The sequence below is a fragment of the Mastomys coucha genome, unplaced genomic scaffold (genome assembly GCF_008632895.1).
Source record: "Mastomys coucha isolate ucsf_1 unplaced genomic scaffold, UCSF_Mcou_1 pScaffold13, whole genome shotgun sequence".
NCBI classification, from domain to species: domain Eukaryota; kingdom Metazoa; phylum Chordata; class Mammalia; order Rodentia; family Muridae; genus Mastomys; species Mastomys coucha.
In genome coordinates this window covers 37,574,792-37,593,184 of record NW_022196895.1, presented here as the reverse complement: position 1 = coordinate 37,593,184, position 18,393 = coordinate 37,574,792, and the positions used below count along the sequence as shown (strand labels likewise).

Below are 18,393 nucleotides of genomic sequence, written 5' to 3'. Positions count from 1 at the left end.
GGGGGCACTCTGTGAGACTAGAGCTCAGACTCTTCAGGGTTGTATCATACTTGTTGGTACCTCTGAGGGAGTGAGCTAAGGATGGTTCTAAGGTGAAAAGAATCTGGACTGGAAGCAGCTGCGGTTAGTGTGAGCATTAGCTGGCAGCTGAGTTTTACTAAGGGAAGAGGGGAAGGAACAGAGCCGCTTCTCTCTTTACGGCTTCCCTTTTGGTTTGCGTGCTGTCCAACAGCAACATGACAATGGAGAAATGGTGTCTAGAGGGCTGTGGTCCTGCCTCATGAGCAGGCAGAAGATTCAAACTTGGACGGAGATACGCCAGCTCAATAATCCGGAGGACACCTGCTCAGACAGTAGACCCGAGGCCCTGTGCTCACCTCCTGGCCATACAGAAGCAGTTGTAGGAGTTTGACTTGTTTTATCCATCACTGAAAAGGGCTAGTTGAAATCTCTCTCCCACCCCCCAATATTGCACACCACAGGGGAGAAGTAATTCTCAATGAGGAAAACAGGTGGCACCTGGCACAGACAAAGGATGCTGGGGAGGCACAATGCCCAATCTTCTGTGGCCCCTTTTTAAGACATTGTCTTGATGGAGCATCGGCTATTGGTATCATCATCCCGTCTGTATAAATATACAGAGTTGACCCTTTTTCTCCTTTCATGGCCCTGGCGCTGGTTATTCTTGTCTGGTTATAAATTGCAGATCCTGCTTAGATGAGAATTATAAATCCCCTACTTTGAACTTTAATTGGGGGCAAATAAAGGGGAAAAAAGTTAGGGGTTGTTTTCTTCCATGGTTTGGAGATTTATATAGGATACTTAGAAGCTGTTTATCTCGGCAGGCAGAGATAGTTGCTTAAATGGATTTTCATGCTTAGGGCTTCAAAACATAAGGCCTTCTGTAGCCGGCTGTTTGCATTGCTTCATGCACAAGTTATTGTTTGTGAAAGGGGAGGAAATAGCTTCCAGAAATGTACCCTCCTCCCCCTGCTCAGTTTCTGTAGTTTATGCTTACAGAGTTGCCCATGGGCATGCAATAGATCTGTGCTTGGAGGACTCTGATGGGTGGTAATTAGTCGGCCAGTAGCTTTGGATTTTTCAAAATGAGGAACATTGATTATTTACTCAAACGTAAGCCACTTGCGGATGCTTTAGTTCTTTATTCTGACTTTTCAAAAACAATTGCAGCCTATTTCCTGAATCAGGTTTCTTATTTGTCTGTCTGTCTGTCTGTCTGTCTGCTTTACTGCTTAATTCAGAAGTATTAAATGAGAAGGCTCTGAAAATGAAAAACTGTCATAGAGTCATGGTTACAGAGAACTACTGACTGCCTGAGGGACAGGGACAGAGCTGAGTGCACAGCGTCAGTCTCGTGTGAAAACGCGATATCTGAAAAATAAGAGCGTGTTAAAATTCCCAGTGATCTGTCTTTTTTTTTTATTAAGATTTACTTTATTTATTTATTTATTTATTTATTTATTTATATGAGTACACTGTAGCTGTACAGATGGCCCTGAGCCATCATGTGTGTGGCTGCTGGGAATTGAACTCAGGACCTCTGCCTGTCCTGCTCGCTCCGGCCCCACTCACTCAGGCCCTCACTGTAGCTGTCTTCAGACGCACCAGAGGAGGGGGTCAGATCTCATTACGGGTGGTTGTGAGCCATCATGTGGTTGCTGGGAATTGAACTCAGGACCTTCGGAAGAGCAGTCAGTGCTCTTACATACTGAGCCATCTCGCCAGCCCCCCCCCACCCCCCAGTAAACTGTCTTAAAGTCATGTCTGTGAAGAAGCAAAATGACTTTTCTCATCAAAAGTAGATTTGTTATTTTTATATGCTATATACTTAGTTATAATATGGTTGCATACTACACTGAGATGATCTCCAGGTCACTGTATACATTGACTTCTATTTTATGTAGACTACTTCTTATAACATATTTAATTCCTTGTTGCTGGTACATTTAGGTTCCCTTCCTATTTATTTTACTACTGGGAACTGAGCATCTTTGAGTACTCATTTTCATAGGTGTGTGCCGTCATCTCTGTACACTGTGTAGAGATTTTCTATACAAGGACTCAGTGTAGACCCAGTGTTCCATCTTGTTCTATTTCCCCAGCTTCCTTCAGTCTGGCTTTCCTTTATTTCTTCAACTTTGAAATATTTGAAACTGTTTATCTGCTTTGTGTAATGTTCTTTTTTTTAAATGGATGACCAATTTTCTTTGTTATAAAATATGTTATTAAACAGATTGCAACAATTCCTCTGAACCAACCTTATATTTCCTGAATTTCTTCTTCCCTTTTCTTTTTCCTTTCTTCTTACCTTCCTTCCTTCCTTCCTTCCTTCCTTCCTTCCTTTCTTTCTTTCTTTCTTTCTTTCTTTCTTTCTTTCTGTTTCTTCTTTCTTTCCTCCTCCCTCCCTCCCTCCTTCCTTCCTTCCATCCTTCTTTCCTTTCTTTGTTTCTTCCTTTCTTTCTTTCATTAATCATTCCATTTGTTTACATCTCAAAGGATATTCCACTTCCCAGATACCCCTGCACAAACCCCTCATCCCGCATCTACCCTGTCCTCCCTCCCCTTTGCCTCTGTGAGGGTGCTCCTCCTCACCCACTCCTGCCCCATCATTTCAGCATCCCCCCTACGCTGGGGCATCAAACCTCCACAGGAACAAGGGCTCCCCTTCCGTTGATGTCAGACAAGGCCATCCTCTTCTATATATGTATCTGGAATCATGGATCCCTCTCTGTATTACACCTTGGTTGGTGGCCTAGTCCCTGGGAGCACTGGGTGGTCCAACCAATGTTGTTCTTCCTATGGGGTTGCAACCCCCCTCTGCTTCTCCAGTCCTTCCACCAGCTCCCCCACTGGGGTCTCTGAGCTCAGTCTGATGGTTGGCTCCAAGTATTCATATCTGCATTGGTCAGTTGCTGGCCTAACTTCCTAAGGAACAGCCATACCAGATTCCTGTCAGCAAGTGCATCTTGGCAATGGCAACAGTGTTGGGGTTGGTGTCTGATGTCAGGATGGATCTCCAGGTGGGGCAGTTCATGGTTGGCCCTTCCTTCAGTCTCTGCTCCATTTTTTTGTCCCTGTTCTTCCTTTGGACAGGAACACTTCTGGGTTAAAAACTTTGAGGTGGGTGAGTGGCCCCATCCCTTGATTAGGGGCTATGCCTATCTACTGGAGGTGGTCTCTACAGGTTCTATCGCCTCCTTTCTGCTCATTTTGGCTAAAGTCATCCCTGTTGGGTCCCTCTCAGTTCCCTGGTGTCTGGGACCCTCCAGTGGCTATCCCCAGTTCCTCATCTCTGACTGCTATATATTTTTATTCGATTACCTGACCCTCTGTACCTCTCTCTCATCCCCTCCTGTACCTGATATTGCCTCCCTATCTTCCCCTCCTCCTCTCTCCCTCCCAGGTCCCCCTTCCCTCCACTTCCTGTGATCATCCTGTTCCCCCTTCAATGCAGGACTGAAGCATCCACACCCTCCCTGGTCTTCCTCCTAAGCTCCATATGGTCTGTGGGTTGAATCACGGGCATTGTGAGCTGTTGGGATAATAGCCACTTATCAGTGAGTACATGCCATGTGTAATGTGCTTTAATTCAAGTTTGTGTGAGTCTTTCTTGGGGCTAAACTGAGGTTGTCTACCTGGAGTGGTGTAGTCTCAATGAAAGGCTGTGTGATCCTCTCTGTCTCCCAGGAAGTGGTGCATGATTTTGCTGTTCCCTTTGCTGGAGAGAACATTTTCTTTGATCATAGAATTAATCAGTGCCAGCCAACTCCTCACAGTGAAGTCATTCTGCTTCCCCATGAAGCTCGGCTGTGTTCACAGTGGAAGTGCTTTGAAAATACTCAACTATCTGCCTCCTCATCAAACCTCCATTCTATCTATTTTGTTTCCTTCAGCCAGAATGGAATCCCAGCTTCCTGTATTACTCAGTGTGTTACATAACCCCTTTCATTATCTTTTCATTTTGCTATTCATAAAGCCCATGCTTTAAAGATGTTGTGGAACTATTGCTATTCCAAAGCTGCTCACATTTTTTTTTTTAAAAGAATCTGGCAAAAAATGCTAGTATTTGTGAGTAAGTCAAAGATAAATGTTGCTTGTTAAAATACCTTTCCCTGAGGTGAGTGATAAAGGTGCTTGCTGTTCAAGCTGGCAGGTCAGAGTTCAATCCTTGCAGTCCCCACAAAGGTGGAAGAGTGAATGATCTCCATAGGGTTGTCCTCTGATGTCCACATATTACAGGGTATGTATCCTCTCTCCCTGTCCCGTACTATCATGAACAAGTGCATAGTAATGACAATGACAACAAAGTGATTTCTGTAATATTCTAATCATGCTTTTAAAACTTCTTATTGGTCTACAGCCATACCACCCTGAATGTGCCCTATCTTGTCTGATCTCAAAAGTTGAGCAGGATCGGGCCTGGTTAGTACTTGGATGGGAGACCGCCTGAGAATACTGGGTGTTGTAGGCTTTTAAAAAAAACCCTTTTATTGGTTCTTTTTAAATTTTATACCATGCACTGCTATTTCACTCATCTCTCCACCCGCTAGCACCCACTCTCCACCCTTGCAACCTCCCCAACAGAGAAAAGAATCTTGTTATTGAAGCTCTAGTTTGTCACTTGTTTTCCACAGCACACCCTTTGTCCACACTTTTTTTGCTTGCAAATGTTCATTGCAATGAGTCCCTAGTTGGTCTGGTACAAGGATTCTGGCTTCTGCTATACTGTCAATACTGGATCCTCAATGGGACTTCCCTCAAATAACCTGTTGTTGCCCTCTGTCACGGAGATCCTGTAGTTTAGGATCTACAGGACCACCCTTCCATACCTTCTAGCAGTTCATCCATGAGGTAGATGTTGAAGTGGAGAGGCCAATTCAAAGTCCTGGATCTAGGCCTGAGAGGTATCTGAGATGGTCAACATGCAAACTCTCTTGCACCCACACCACTCAGGCAAGCTCTCCTGTGCTGTGCTGGCTGGTCTATCCAATGATATAGCTAACAAGGGGCTAGGCCCTTGGGTCAGACTCACCCACAACCCATCCCCATCCCCTGCAACCATGGCCAGATCTACCCTGCTGTCCAGGTGAGGTGCAAGGCTCACTATCCCCAGTATTGCAGCTGATGAGGGACAGGGGCAGTTCTCCTACTCTCATGACCCAGGGGCCTGCTCTCCTGCCTGCCATGGGTGGAAAGAAATGAGGGAGGAGAAGAGGGCATCACTCCCTCATCTCCCCACTTCACAGCAGACAAGAGGCAGAGCAGCTCACCTGCAACCCCACATCCAAGGCCAGCTCCTCTGTGTACCCCAGGCAAGGTGCAGGGCCTGGCCTCATGAGTGCTGCAGCAGGTGAAGGTCAGGGACAACTCTTCTGCTTTCATGACCCAAGGGTCAGCATCTCCCACCTGCCATAGATGACAAGGGGTGAGGTAGGAGGAAGACATCTCTCAGTCATCCACACATTACCACATGGCGAACAATTGTGGACTGGCTCTCCCACCTTCACACTCTCAGCCCAGCTCTCCCACACCCCCACCACCTGGCTCAGCTCTACTGTGCAGCCCAGGAGGAGGGGCAGGGCCCACTCTCCTGAGTGTTGCAGCTGGTGAGGGGCAGGGACAGCTCTCCTGCTTGTATGACCCCCAGGGCCAGGACTCCTACATGTCACAGGTGGTGAGAGCTGAGGAGAAAGGAGGTATCTCTTTCTCCTCCATACCATCACATGGGAGATGAGTGGCAGGGCCAGCTCTCCCACACTCATATCCTTGAGGCTAGCTAACCTGAAATTCTGCAAGGAGCTTGACTGATCTCCCAAGTACTGAAGTTAGCTAAGGGCCGAGTTGGCTCTCTTGCTATCATATTCCCAGGACAAGTTATCCCATCAATGGTCAGGTAATGGGTAAGGCTGGGTCTGGACAGCACTCAGACATCAACATATCCCCAGCTGGTGGCTCAGACCAGGGGTATCTACCTGGGCTTTGGTGGTAACAGACCTCTGCTGCAGAACTATGAACCCAGCAAAGGTCAGAACCCCACCATGGTCCCAGATGGCATCACTGGCTACTCATATTAGACTGTTACTCATTACCCTTGAATCTCCAGGTCTGCCTCTTTTCATTGTGCTCACATCCTTCTGTTTCTCTTTTTCTCCCATCTCCACTGCTTACTTGCTCCTCTTACAGGCACCCAGGGTCTCTGAGTGTATGGAGTCCTCTCTGGATTGCTATATTCTACTCATGCCTTATGGCACCAGGCAGAGGTCATCTTGGGTATGGTCTGCTCCCATCCCCAGGCCTGCACAGCTTTGGACTGGTGCCATCTCCTTTCTGGGCCCCATACCATGGTGCAGAATTTATAGCCATCCCTGATTCACTTGTCACCCAGGCCTCTGGCCTAGGATGACCCCATGTGACATTCATTTGTCTCAGGTTCACTCCTGCTTGGTACCCATAGTCCCAGTGGGATTCATCTATGCTCCCCACCCTGGGAGCCCATCAGGGCCTACACAGCCCCAGACTGATGGTTGTCTTAGGCTAGCTCCCTGTCCAGGCTTGGCAACAGACTGTTGGTTGTCTTAGGCTCGCTTTATTTTATTTTATTTTATTTTATTTTATTTTATTTTATTTTTTGGCAGTGTAAGGTTACCAATCATTCAGATGTTCACAGGTCAGAACACTGAGAGTACACATAATCTCTCTCCTCTGCAACCTACTGATGCACATGTGATACTGTAGCCAGACCTGCAATGCTTTTAGGGCCAGGGATGTTTTTGTTTCTTATGTTTTGTTTTGAATTATACCAACAAAGACTACTTGGAGAGTGGTATTAGGGCAGTGAAGATGCTCAGAGCTCTGTCTGCCTATTAGGACCATTTTATTTGTTTCTTTGTTTTTTTAAAGGAGGGAATGGAGTAATTTCTGTAAACATTCCTCCAGAGGTTCCATTAAGTATTTTCAATTGAATATTTGGTGTTGTGAGATTTTCCATGGACAGTCTGTTTCATTCATCCCAGTGGATGTAACTGGCTTTTCTTCAGGACTTGAAGTCATGAATGGATTTGGAAATGTGAAGTCAAGAAGCCGAGGTTGAATCAGCTAACTGTTAGTATGTGGAGCTGTACCAAATCTTTGTGGCTAAGGATAGCTACCATTCTGCTATTTCTGAGAATATTTGGCAGGTAGGTGTCTCTGCTCTGGGCTGGGTGGTCAGAAGCTGTATGGGAGATAGTGGGCTTAAGCTGTGTTCTCTCATGTGTCTGGGACTGGTTGACGAGTATGTCTATTCCTGAGCTTTTCTCTCCATGGTCTTTCTTCTTCCTGCAGATCAATATATATAGAAACATAGATATGCTCTGTAGGCTTGGGTTCTAGAGTAACCCATGATTACTTGTACAACATTCTGTTTTTACCTCTTTGTTTATCTGATTCTTCTCGCTAGATTCTAGGCTACTAGGAAGCTATTCTTCTTATGCATTTATTTTATTGAAGTTTATTTCTGGACAATTTAGTACATGTATATAATACATTCTGGTCATACTCTCTCCCATCCTCTTATAGCCCTCCACACCCCTGTCATCCCTGCTCCTCAAAAATCTTCTCCTTGCCTTCTTGTCATTTGTTTTGTTTTTGTTTAGGTACCCATTGTGTTCAGCCAGGACCATACAGAGGTATGGGATTATCCACTGGAGTATGGGTCCCTCATCAAAAGCGACATCAATGAAGATAATGAGTACCCTGACAGAGAGGAATTCCTCATGAGACTATCCCCCATTCATTATTGAATGTTGACAGGTCTATTGTTGTGCAAGCCCAGAACAGGCAACAGTGTTATTGTGGGTTTAAGAGGGCAACAGCAAGGTCATGCCCGTGGACGATGTTTCACAGGCACTTCCTCTGTTATCTTGCACTCATATTGTCTTGGTCTCATCATTTGTAGTATTCTTTAAGCTTTAGAGGAATGGACATAACTGTACTATTTAAGACTGAGCACTCAAAATTCACCTATTCTCAGCACCTCTAGCAGCCAAGAGCCTTTACCACTTCACCACTGTTTACTGCAAAAGGAAGCTTCTCTAATGTTTACTCAGAGACCAATGCTTGTCCGTCCTTGTAAACGTAAATGTTTAGAAGGCAGTTGACACCAGGTTAATACAACAAAAATGCAGTAGTAACTTTCCCCCTAGAGCCTGTGACTATACCCACCATGGGCTTTATGTCAGTTTATAGTACTTGGCATAAAAATCCCTCCTGTAAGGCATGTTTCAAATCCAATCAGAGAGTCATTAGTTACTCCCCAAACAGTCACCACACTACAGTGTAAGTGGCACCCTTTGCCTGTCAGCTCAGAATTACAAGATCAAGGTCAACCTCTAGGGTAAGATCACTAATAACTTTTCTTCCTCAGCTACATGCATAGCACCTTCTGGCACTATAAGAGTTTGGGGCTAGGGAGGAAGCTTCCACTTTAGTGACAGCTTGATTTTTTCATGTCTGGCAACCAAGATATGTGATGTCTTCAGCATTTATGCTCTTATCATCTAGTTCTGGTGGGCTGCCAAAAATAATGGCAATAGCCTATGGTCTTTTAGGGGATTCCAGAGACTTCCTGGAGGATAACACATAGATAAATATTCCACATCTGGCACTGGGAATTTCATTTAATCACTATGGATCCCAGAATTGGCATTTTCTACCCATGCAGGGTACCTGCACCCAAACTCTTATATATGTAAATTAACACACAGTTATTAATACATGTAAATCATTGTATAGCTTAGTAGGTTTCTCTATGAGATTTTCATCCCCCCTCCCACTAGACTCCAAGCTCTTTGAGGGTTGAAAAGCTAGCTGGTTACACTTATTAGACCATCCTCACACTCATGAACAGGAGATAACTCATGGCAACCACTATGCAGTTCCCACATACTTAACATTTAATATGTCTATCTTAATAAGATTGTGCTAAACCATTAAAACCTCACTCTATATGACCCAATACCTAACTATGAGGAATGTATTTTAAAAAGGAAAACATATTTGAAGACTTTTCTTATGTCCTTATCTCAAAAACACATAATAGAGTTGAGTTGAGGAGCTGGAGGGAGATGTGCCCATCATCTGAGCAATGAAAGAATGGTGCCAAGGAGGGCTTTTATCAGTGTGTTACTCTAGAGGGTTAGACTCCACAGTGCTTCTAGTTTGACATCCCTGGGGACTGCTTTTTGCTATTTTCTTTAAAGCAGTCTTGGTGATTTTCTGCCAGACAATAGTGCACAGCATCTCAAGTCTTGGCAAACTCATCCTGGGAGACAATGTCATCTGTTTAACACCCCAGGAGCAATTAGATTTACTTAACAAAAACAGAATGCTGTTTGTAAAGTAGCTTGAAAGAGTCCATGGGGTTCATCGAAATTGATTTTAAAGTGGGTCAGATCTGTTCTATACCTAGTCAAATTGTGATGGATAGGCAAGCAAATTGAGTTACACAGTCGTTTTCCTTGTGGGTAGGGGAAGCTACTATATCAACTGCTCATATTTGGAAACCATCAGTTATGAGATCTTAAGCAACTCTCCCAGCCAGAATCCTGGACTCCAGGGTAGACAGGAAGAGCCATGTTTATCTTCTCTTCCAGTATTTTTATTTGAGGCCGTGCAGTAAATGTGGAGCTCTGAAGTCAACAGATCTAGTTCACATAGTCCTCTAATATGAGATAAGATGTATGATCTTGTGTGGGTCTGTATTTCATCATCCATAATAAAGCAATCTCAATAATAGTAGAGGCCATATAAGATTGATTCAGAATTAATTAGTGAAGGATGTAGCATACGTGACATATGGAAAACCCATTATAAATGTTGCATATTGCCAGTGACTGGCATATCTTACTATATTATACTTGAAAAGCAAATGGATAACAGGACTCCTTTCTCTTGGCTGCCTTTCCTGGAGGAGTCCCTCTGGAAGTTCATATTCAGATTGTACAGCTGCTAGTTACCAACTCATGGAAGCATTTGCCATTTAAGAAGTGGCCAAAGTCAGTTTTACTTCTAGAATTCTTCTAAATCCTCCGGTTCCCCCTATCGGTTTCTCACCAAAATAAAAATTTAATGTCTGAAAAAAAACCAGTCTGTTATTCCATATTGATCTTGAGGGATGGCGTGTTTCCATTTTGGAGAGCATTGATGTGCAGACCCGACATCCCAGGGAAGCACAGAGAATGTAGCAACAACCCTGCAGGCAAACGGCGGGACGGCTCTGAAGCTAGATTTTATATCTCTACATGCTTCTGCCAACTTGCTGAGATCTGACAGGGACCCCCTCTCTTCCCAGTGGGATGTTTAGGGAAAAACAATCATCTTGTTTAGCTTCTCCTTCCCAGAAGGAAGAATGGAGGAACGAGCAGGATCTGCACTGTGCCCAGAGTAATGTTTCTGCCTGTGGCCTCCGGGAAGAGGCTGGGCAAAGGCTACATTCAGAGCTGTTTGCTGAGTCTATGCTGCCAAAATCTGAGGCAAAAAACAGGAGAAATTTGTTCTGACTTTAAAGTGCATAGCATCTATATTCTTTCATGCATTAGTTCAACAAACTGTCATTGACAGTCACCTGAGTCAGCCACTTTTTTTTTTAAATACTTAGAAATATTATAATATACTTTATGGTTACTACAGAAACCAGGTAAGTGTAATCCCCACCCTTATGCAGAAAACTTCTCTTTGCAATAGATGAAAACCACCATCAATTAAAATGCAGAGTTGTGGAGCCCAGTTCCAACTGATACATCTATAATAGAACTCCTGTACCTAAGGAGCAAAGACCACTACAGAAGAGGAGATAGAAGATTGTAAAAGCCAGAGGATCAGAGAGCTTCTATGAGATTGTGTCTCCTAGTAAAGTCAGAAGGCACATCACCAGCATGACTGCCCAAACAAGAGCTGAATAAGGCTTATACTGATAGACACGTTAAGGTGGATGGGGAAAAGCATAGGAGGCCTCAACTCTACCTAAACAAAGAACTAATGGCAACTAAGGAATACTGAGTTTAGAGAAATAGTCTTTCCCAGCAGAGAACACACTAACTGAGATCGAGTACCAAGTGGGCATCCCTGAGAACAAATACAGACTAGTAGCTATATGTAGACTAAGCAGGCTGTATTATATATGTAGGAATCTGCCCCTCCCCAGTGTTTGTGTGTGTGTGTGTGTGTGTGTGTGTGTGTGTGTGTGTGTGTGTGTGTGTGTATGTGGTGTGGTGATGGGTAGTAGTGCTGTTTTGGGAGGTTGATCTGTGGTCTAGCTAGACCAGTGTGTAGCTGGAGGCAGGTCTTGAAAGTCTACCTATCTGCCTTTTGTTTAAATCCGAATCTTCTCAGTCATGATTGGTTAAGCTCCATAGACTGAGCCACTGTAATCCTCTCCTTCCTCAAGCTGCTTTTGTAATGTATTTTGTCAGGGGAACCAGGAAAGTAATTAACACATGTATTAATTAAAAAAGAAAAGACAAACACAGTTTCAGCTATCACAGAGCCGGAAATGCTAACACAGAGAACCTAGTTTAGTGGGCCCTTTAGAGAGATGTGCTGGGTGATGAGACAGATTTTTCAGGGGCCACAGGGCTACTTTTGGATGTGATAGTTATGGAAAGTCTTTTTTCCTTATGCTGCCTCGTGAAGAGGTGTTCACATGTAAACTAAATTTCTGCAGGAAACATGCAGTAGTGAACACATTCTATATGTAATTTAGTATCACATAGTTGAAAATCTCCACTTGTAAAAAAAATCTTTCCATTTTATCAAGAAGTTCCTTCCTTTAGCATAGTTCTCTGACATGGCATGCCTAGCTGCAGGAATACATATGAGGAGCAGAGCTGATGCCCCAAGGGGATTCTCCTACCTTAAAATGGGTCAGGTATCCTGAGGAGCAAATAGAAATTAAACATGAGGGTTGCTTTCCCTTTCTCTTTCCCCTTCCTTAGAACATTCATTTCCTTTTAAAACTCATCATTATATTCATAATGTGACAGTTCTATTATCAGTCTAAGCGCCCATCAGCAGATAAATGGATAAACAAATGGAGTAATGGAATCCTGATTAGCTAGGGAAATTCTGCCCTTTGTGAAATCATGAATGGCAGGGAACCTGGAGGGCACTCTCTTGAATGAAAAGGACCAGACTGAGAAAGATGAAAATCACAAGAGTTCCTTCATATGAGAAACCTTTAAACACTGACCACTAAGAAGCAGCCAGTAGACTGTTAACTTCAGGGCACCAGGGAGGGATGGGAGAATGCTGGCCAAAAGATATTACAAAAATCTCATGCAATAAGGACACATGCTCCACCATGTTCATAGCAGCCTTATTTATAATAGCCAGAAACTGGAGACAACCCAGATGTCTCTCAACAGAGGAATGGATACAGAAAATGTGGTACATCTACACAATGGAGTACTACTCAGCTATTAAAAACAATGAATTTATGAAATTCTTAGGGAAATGGATGGATCTGGAGAATATCATCCTGAGTGAGGTAACCTAATCACAAAGGAACACACATGGTATGTACTCTCTGATAAATGGTTATTAGCCCAGAAGATAGGAATACACAAAGTACAATCCACAAACGACAAGAAACTCAAGAAGGAAGACCAAAGTGTGGATACTTCATTCCTTCTTAAAAGGGGGAACAAAATACCCATGGAAGAAGTTGCAGAGACTAACTATGGAGCAGAGACTGAAGGAAGGACAAACCAGAGACTGTTCACCTGGGAATCCTTCCCATATCCAGTCACCAAACCCAGACACTACTGTGGATGCCAGTATAGCTGTCTATAGGAGCCTGATATAGCTGTCTCCTGGGAGGCTCTGACAGTAACTGACTAATACAGAAGAAGAGGCTCACAGCCATCCATTGGACTGAGTACAGGGTCCCCAAGGAAGGAGCTAGAGAAAGGACCCAAGGAGCTAAATGGTTTGCAGCCCCTTAGGACGAACAACAATATGAACTAACTAGTACCCTCAGAGCTCCCAGGGTCTCAACCACCAACCAAGGACTGCACATGGAGGGGTCTGATTGTTCTGGCAGCATGTGTATAGTAGAAGATTGCAAATTCGATCATCAATAGGAGGAAAGGACCTTGGCCCTGTGAAGGTTCTGTGCCCCAGTGTAGGGGAATGCCAAGGCCAATAGGGAGAGGGTGGGGTGCAGACATGGGGAGGTGGGAGGCAACAGGGGTTTGTTTTTGTTGTTTTTGTTTGTTAGTTTGTTTTTTTGGAGGGGAATCTCTGAAAGGAGTACCCTCAGAGCTCCCAGGGACTAAGCCACTAACCAAAGAGTACGCATGGTGGCACTAATGGCTCCAGCAGCATATATAGCAGAGGATGACCAAATCGTTCATAAATAGGAGGAGAGGCCCTTGACCCTGTGATGGTTCTATGTCCCAGTATAGGGGAATGCCAGGGCCAGGAAGCTGGAGACAGTGGGTTGGTGAGCAGGGGGAGGGGGAAGGGAACAGGATTTTTGTTTTGTTTTGTTTTGTTTTTGTTTCTTTTTTATTTTATTTTATTTTCAGAGGGGAAACTGGGAAAGGAGATATCATATGACATCTAAATATCTAATATCTAATAAAAAATCTCAGCCAGGTAGAAGTGGGTTTGAGGGATCCACTCTACAAGATAATGAGCACAGTTAATATGCTGCACTCGTGAAATTGTTAAGGGAGTTGATTTTATGTGTTCTTAAGGCAAAATTAAATACAAGAGGTAACACATATGCTAATTCACTCATTTTAGTCATCCCATAAGGTGTACACATTTTCAAAACATATTTCATGTAATAAAAATATGCACCATGTTTGCTCTCTGACTAAAAGCAAAACAAGACAAAACAAACCTTAAAAATATGTAATTGTAAATTCCTTCTCTGCCCTCTGACAAGTAAGTCTTTTACAATGTCTCTTGCTCATTTTATGACCCAGCAATGCCTTCCTGTGTGGTGTGGAGTAGGCATGCTTTGAGGGTTGAACATCCATGCATACCTGTTTATGTAAACATTGGGGAGCCAACCATTATCTGCAGGAGTGTTTGGAGCCCCCACTTCAGTGTGTACCATAACTTCAGCAGGTGCCATGTGCCACATTAAAACAAAAAACAAAAAAACAAAAAAAAACTACTATAGATTTGAATCACTTCAAATCGCAGGTGAATTTCTGAAAACTGTGTGACAAGTCATACAATCATGCCCCCCCTCCACTTAAATTTGCTTTGTTAGGCAAAGGGCTGGGATTTCTTCACATCTTAGCAGTCCATTCGAGGCCTGCTGGAATACAGAAGCATCCTGTTTTAGTGATGCCACAGTAATAACCAGAGACTCTGCTACCACTGTGGAGAGATTTTTTTTTTTAATTGGGATAGAATTATCTTCTTAGTTGTAATTTTCAACAGTGGTAAAGGTTCTCTCTTAGGGTACCTTTTCTACGTAGAATAGGGAAATACGCCTCTTTACTAGAACACAGTTTTTAATTTCTGAAAGGTAGACTTAGTGACTCTTGAGGGTTTTGTTCTTTTATTTTGAATCTATCTTTCAAGTAAAACCTAAATGGAGCCACTTATGTACAAGGCTGTGAGTGAGGCTGCGTCCTCGGGTACAGAGGCCACTGAATCCCCTGCCGCATCTCATTGGCACCCCCCAGCCTCGCTCTGCACCTGCTCAGATGAATCAAGGACACCTGGAAGACTTTGTTGACCACAGTGCAGGGGCGGTCACCCTTGCACAGATGATCTCTTTACCTTTCTGCCCACTTTCAGTTTGTTCTACTTTTATTCAGTTTCTCACTTGAACTGGTCAGCAGAGACAGGACCACATTTTGTGTGACCTTGTCTGCTCACGGACACTTTCCGTCTGGCTCTTCTGTTAAGCTTCCCCTCACTTGGAATAAAATCAGACCTTCTTTTCCTTCCCATTTTTATGGAGTGGGAGACAGCGTTTTGGAGAAGCAGAGTGATATGTAAATCATCTTGCGCACTTCTTTCCTGCCGCACCCGCATGCTGGATTCTCACGTTCAGTTTGTGTTGTTAGTCTTCGACCCTGCTCTATGCATTCCTTGAGGTCAAGGACAAATAGTCTGCACTTTATGCCCACTTTGCCTGGCGCGGCACTACAGACACACTGAACACCATTAGAACAGTGAATGATTTCTGTTCTCAGTGTCAAGCAGTGGTGTGTGTCTGTGTGGAGGGAGCAAAGCTGACATGGGACCTCTGTTTGACCACAGAGATTATTCCTTAGGCTGAACTTTTGAAGGTCAGTCCTGCAGTTGGAGGATAAACTAATGGAGGTACACAGAATGTGCAGAAGGAAAGGAGCCATCTCCCTTGCATAAGCTAAAGCTGACAATACATCATACATGTCTACAGTTCTGTGTTTTCTCTATTACTTAGGATGAATCCCCTGCTTTGCAGAAGTAAAGGATGGTTCAGAGAATGCTACATTTCATTTATTCTACCAGCCTTCAGGCATCCCAGAAGTCACAGGTGCTATTGCCAATATTTAATTCCCTTCAAATCAGGGTGGCTGCCATCTACAAATGAGACAGCTCAGCACACACATTTTTCTTTATGTTAGTGCCATGGCAGTTTAAAAGACCAATCTTGTTCCTGGAAAAGATGCACTGTCCTAATAAAAATGTTCTCGATCGATCGATGTGGCTTTCCCGGAGCTGAGGATGGCTTCTCTACAAGATGCAGCCTCATGAGGGGCTTTCTGTGGGGTGTGCGAGTGATGTTTCACATAGGATTTATACCTGATAGGTCTGAGTTTGAGTTCTGGGTCTCCCACACATCATCTGAATGACACTGATAATGGACCTAATCTTGCTAGCCTCCAGTTTCCCTACCTGTCAATCAGGGATAATAACGTCCTTGTCATACGATTGCTCAGAGAGTGAGAGGAGTAGGCATATGCTTCCTGTGCGGAGGAACCTTGAGAGAAGGTTTGATGATATTGACAGTAAATCTGAATTATGGTGTTTCGATTCCTGTGTGTGGGGTGAGTGTGGAATTAAGTGAATATCCTTCTACGGACAAGGCATTCCCCCTCTACTCTGCCCTTCTTAGGAGTAGCATCAGTTCTGATTTGATGAGTCGGCCTTTAAAAGCCCCCTTCTTCATGTTTAGCATTCTGATAGGGATAAGAGGCATTTCATCATATGCCTTCATTTAACCCACTTTAAGTCTGAGAGTCTGTAGATATCTGAAGAATTTGATTCTCCATATTTTTCATAGTTTTAGGACCCTTGGGTGGGGTCCCTTCTCATCTGCAGCTTCTCAAACAACCTGTTTTGCAAGAGGAGAGTTTTGTTGTGGAAAAAGCGTATGTAGGTTTAGGGTTATGGCCAAGTCGGTCATCAATGGGAGGAGAGGCCCTTGGCCCTATGAAGGTTCTATGCCCTAGTGTAGGGGAATGCCAGGGCCAGAAAGCTGGAGCAGGGGGAGAGGTGAGGGAACAGGGACTAATTTTGTTGTTGTTTTCATTTTTATTGGTTTTTTATTTTATTTTATTTATGTTTTTTGGAGGGGAAACTGGGAAAGGAGATATCATATGACATGTAAATAAATAAAATATCTAAAAAAAAAAAAAAAAAAAAAGAAAGTTACCTAAATTCCAGGTCTGCCACTTCATTCTAGGGTGAGCAATGAAGTACCTGTTAATTCCTAGACTTTAACAAGGTCCTCCTCCATATTGTATTGAAAAGTATGAAAAATGAGAAAAAATTAAAAAGCTCTCTAGACTCCTAAGCTAAAAACACCAGTCAGTCAGTTCAGAACTCTGGGTTCCAGAAACTTGACTGACTCAGAGGCTCTGATTCCCGAAACTTGCCCCTTTTGAATAATGGTGGAACTAGGAATGAAGGTCAACTGGTTCATGAGGCTCTCCACCCTGCTGACCGGTAGATGATTCAGTAAATGATTAAGTGAGATTATATTCCTAAATAGAATATGTTCCCCTCCCCAACTGACTGAATAACTTGGGCTGGAATTCCCCCTCACTTCCCCTGGTTTGTGTTTTTTTTTCTTTGAATACCCTACACTTCTTGAGCTAGGGGTCAAACTCCTTTGCCCCTGCGTGGGTTATGAGCTCAGCCCCAGTGCACTGGTTTCCCAAATAAACCTCATGTGTTTTCAGCAAGATAGGTCTCTCATGAGTTTCATGGGGGGTCTTGTAATCTCAGGACTAGAGTAAGGGTCTCCTCTCTTGAGGGGTCTTTCAGTATAGTACCCTGGAAAGAAGACTTGGGTGTTCTTGATAGGAAATAAGGGTAGGTGGGTAAGAGAACTTTTCTATTCTATACTCTAATAAGGGCACATTTGGATGACATATTGTTAATAGGAATCTGCATACATATTGTTCACTTAGCATGTACACATGGTCAGTGTTTGTTTTTTCCTAGTTAGTCACTCTTTCTGCAGTCCAGTTTTTACACTGCTAGAATAGTACATAGTTGATACAGGCAGAAACCATCTCAATTTAATGTTTTAAGAAGTGCCTGAAAAAGTTTAGCAGGAAAATGAGAATGTCAAGTTTAAGTTGCCCATCTAGGAAGACATACTGGCTTCTGCAGATATTATTCAGCCGAACTATTAGTTCTTGGCACAGTGCCAGCAGATTGAGGTATATAGTAACAGTGCCAGATCCATGTGGATTTAATCTACAAACAAAATAAAACCAAGATCAAAACCAAAACCAAAACCAAAACCAAAACCAAACCCAAACCAAAAGCAAAAACAAATCCTATTCTCCCTTTATTGTACTAAAGAGAATCCCCAATCAGGGAAGTTCTATGCCCAACTTCACTCATATCCTTTTATTTTATTTCTTTTTTTTCAGAGGGGAAACTGGGAAAGGAGATATCATATGACATGTAAATAAAGAAAATATCTAAAAAAAAAAAAAAAAGAAAGAAAGAAAGAAAGTGACCTACCATAGTACTCAGGCAGTGCACCTGGGGTTGGGGTTGGGACTGATTGATATAACATCTGTCTCTGTTGCAGGATATTTGATTACACTGTGAACCCTGAGTGTGTTATTTATTGAAAAAAATTGTTTCTGGTTGTGGTATGTCTCAGCCCAGCCCTTAGCACACACTTTTAATCCCTCTGGCTGGTATACAGACATACCCTTAGTAAACACCTTTAATCCCAAACAATGAAAGTAAGGTTAATTTGTAGAAAGAAGCATCCATGTTTGAAAATGATATCTAAATGGCAGCAGACGAAGTGATGAAATCAGGGGAAGATTTGACCGAATAGGATATCCCCAACTCACATGAGAACAGAGATGAAAGGGAAGCTATTTGAAGGGTAGTGCAGAGAGAGAGAGA

General features: G+C 43.3%; 1 long non-coding RNA gene, 1 other non-coding gene and 1 pseudogene across 4 annotated transcripts in view; 1 reads left to right on the top strand and 2 right to left on the bottom strand.

The window, feature by feature from the left end:
* Positions 1 to 12,073, bottom strand: part of LOC116087607 — a 30,993-nt gene extending 18,920 nt beyond the window's left edge. Inside the window, exons 1-3 of one of the 3 annotated variants that reach the window (XR_004117509.1) lie at positions 11,912 to 12,073; positions 5,292 to 5,427; positions 4,713 to 4,918 (exon numbers count right to left, since the gene is read on the bottom strand). This is a non-coding gene — a long non-coding RNA (uncharacterized LOC116087607). Of the gene's footprint in view, positions 1 to 4,712; positions 4,919 to 5,291; positions 5,428 to 6,889; positions 7,339 to 11,911 lie in introns of those variants that run through there. The other 2 variants (XR_004117511.1, XR_004117510.1) reach the window with 2 other exon arrangements.
* Positions 4,374 to 4,492, top strand: LOC116087866 (annotated as a pseudogene).
* LOC116087898 lies at positions 6,655 to 6,784 on the bottom strand. Its single transcript, XR_004117687.1, has one exon. It is a non-coding gene; the product is annotated as a small nucleolar RNA SNORA17 (small nucleolar RNA).
* Positions 12,074 to 18,393: the final 6,320 nt, after the last annotated feature.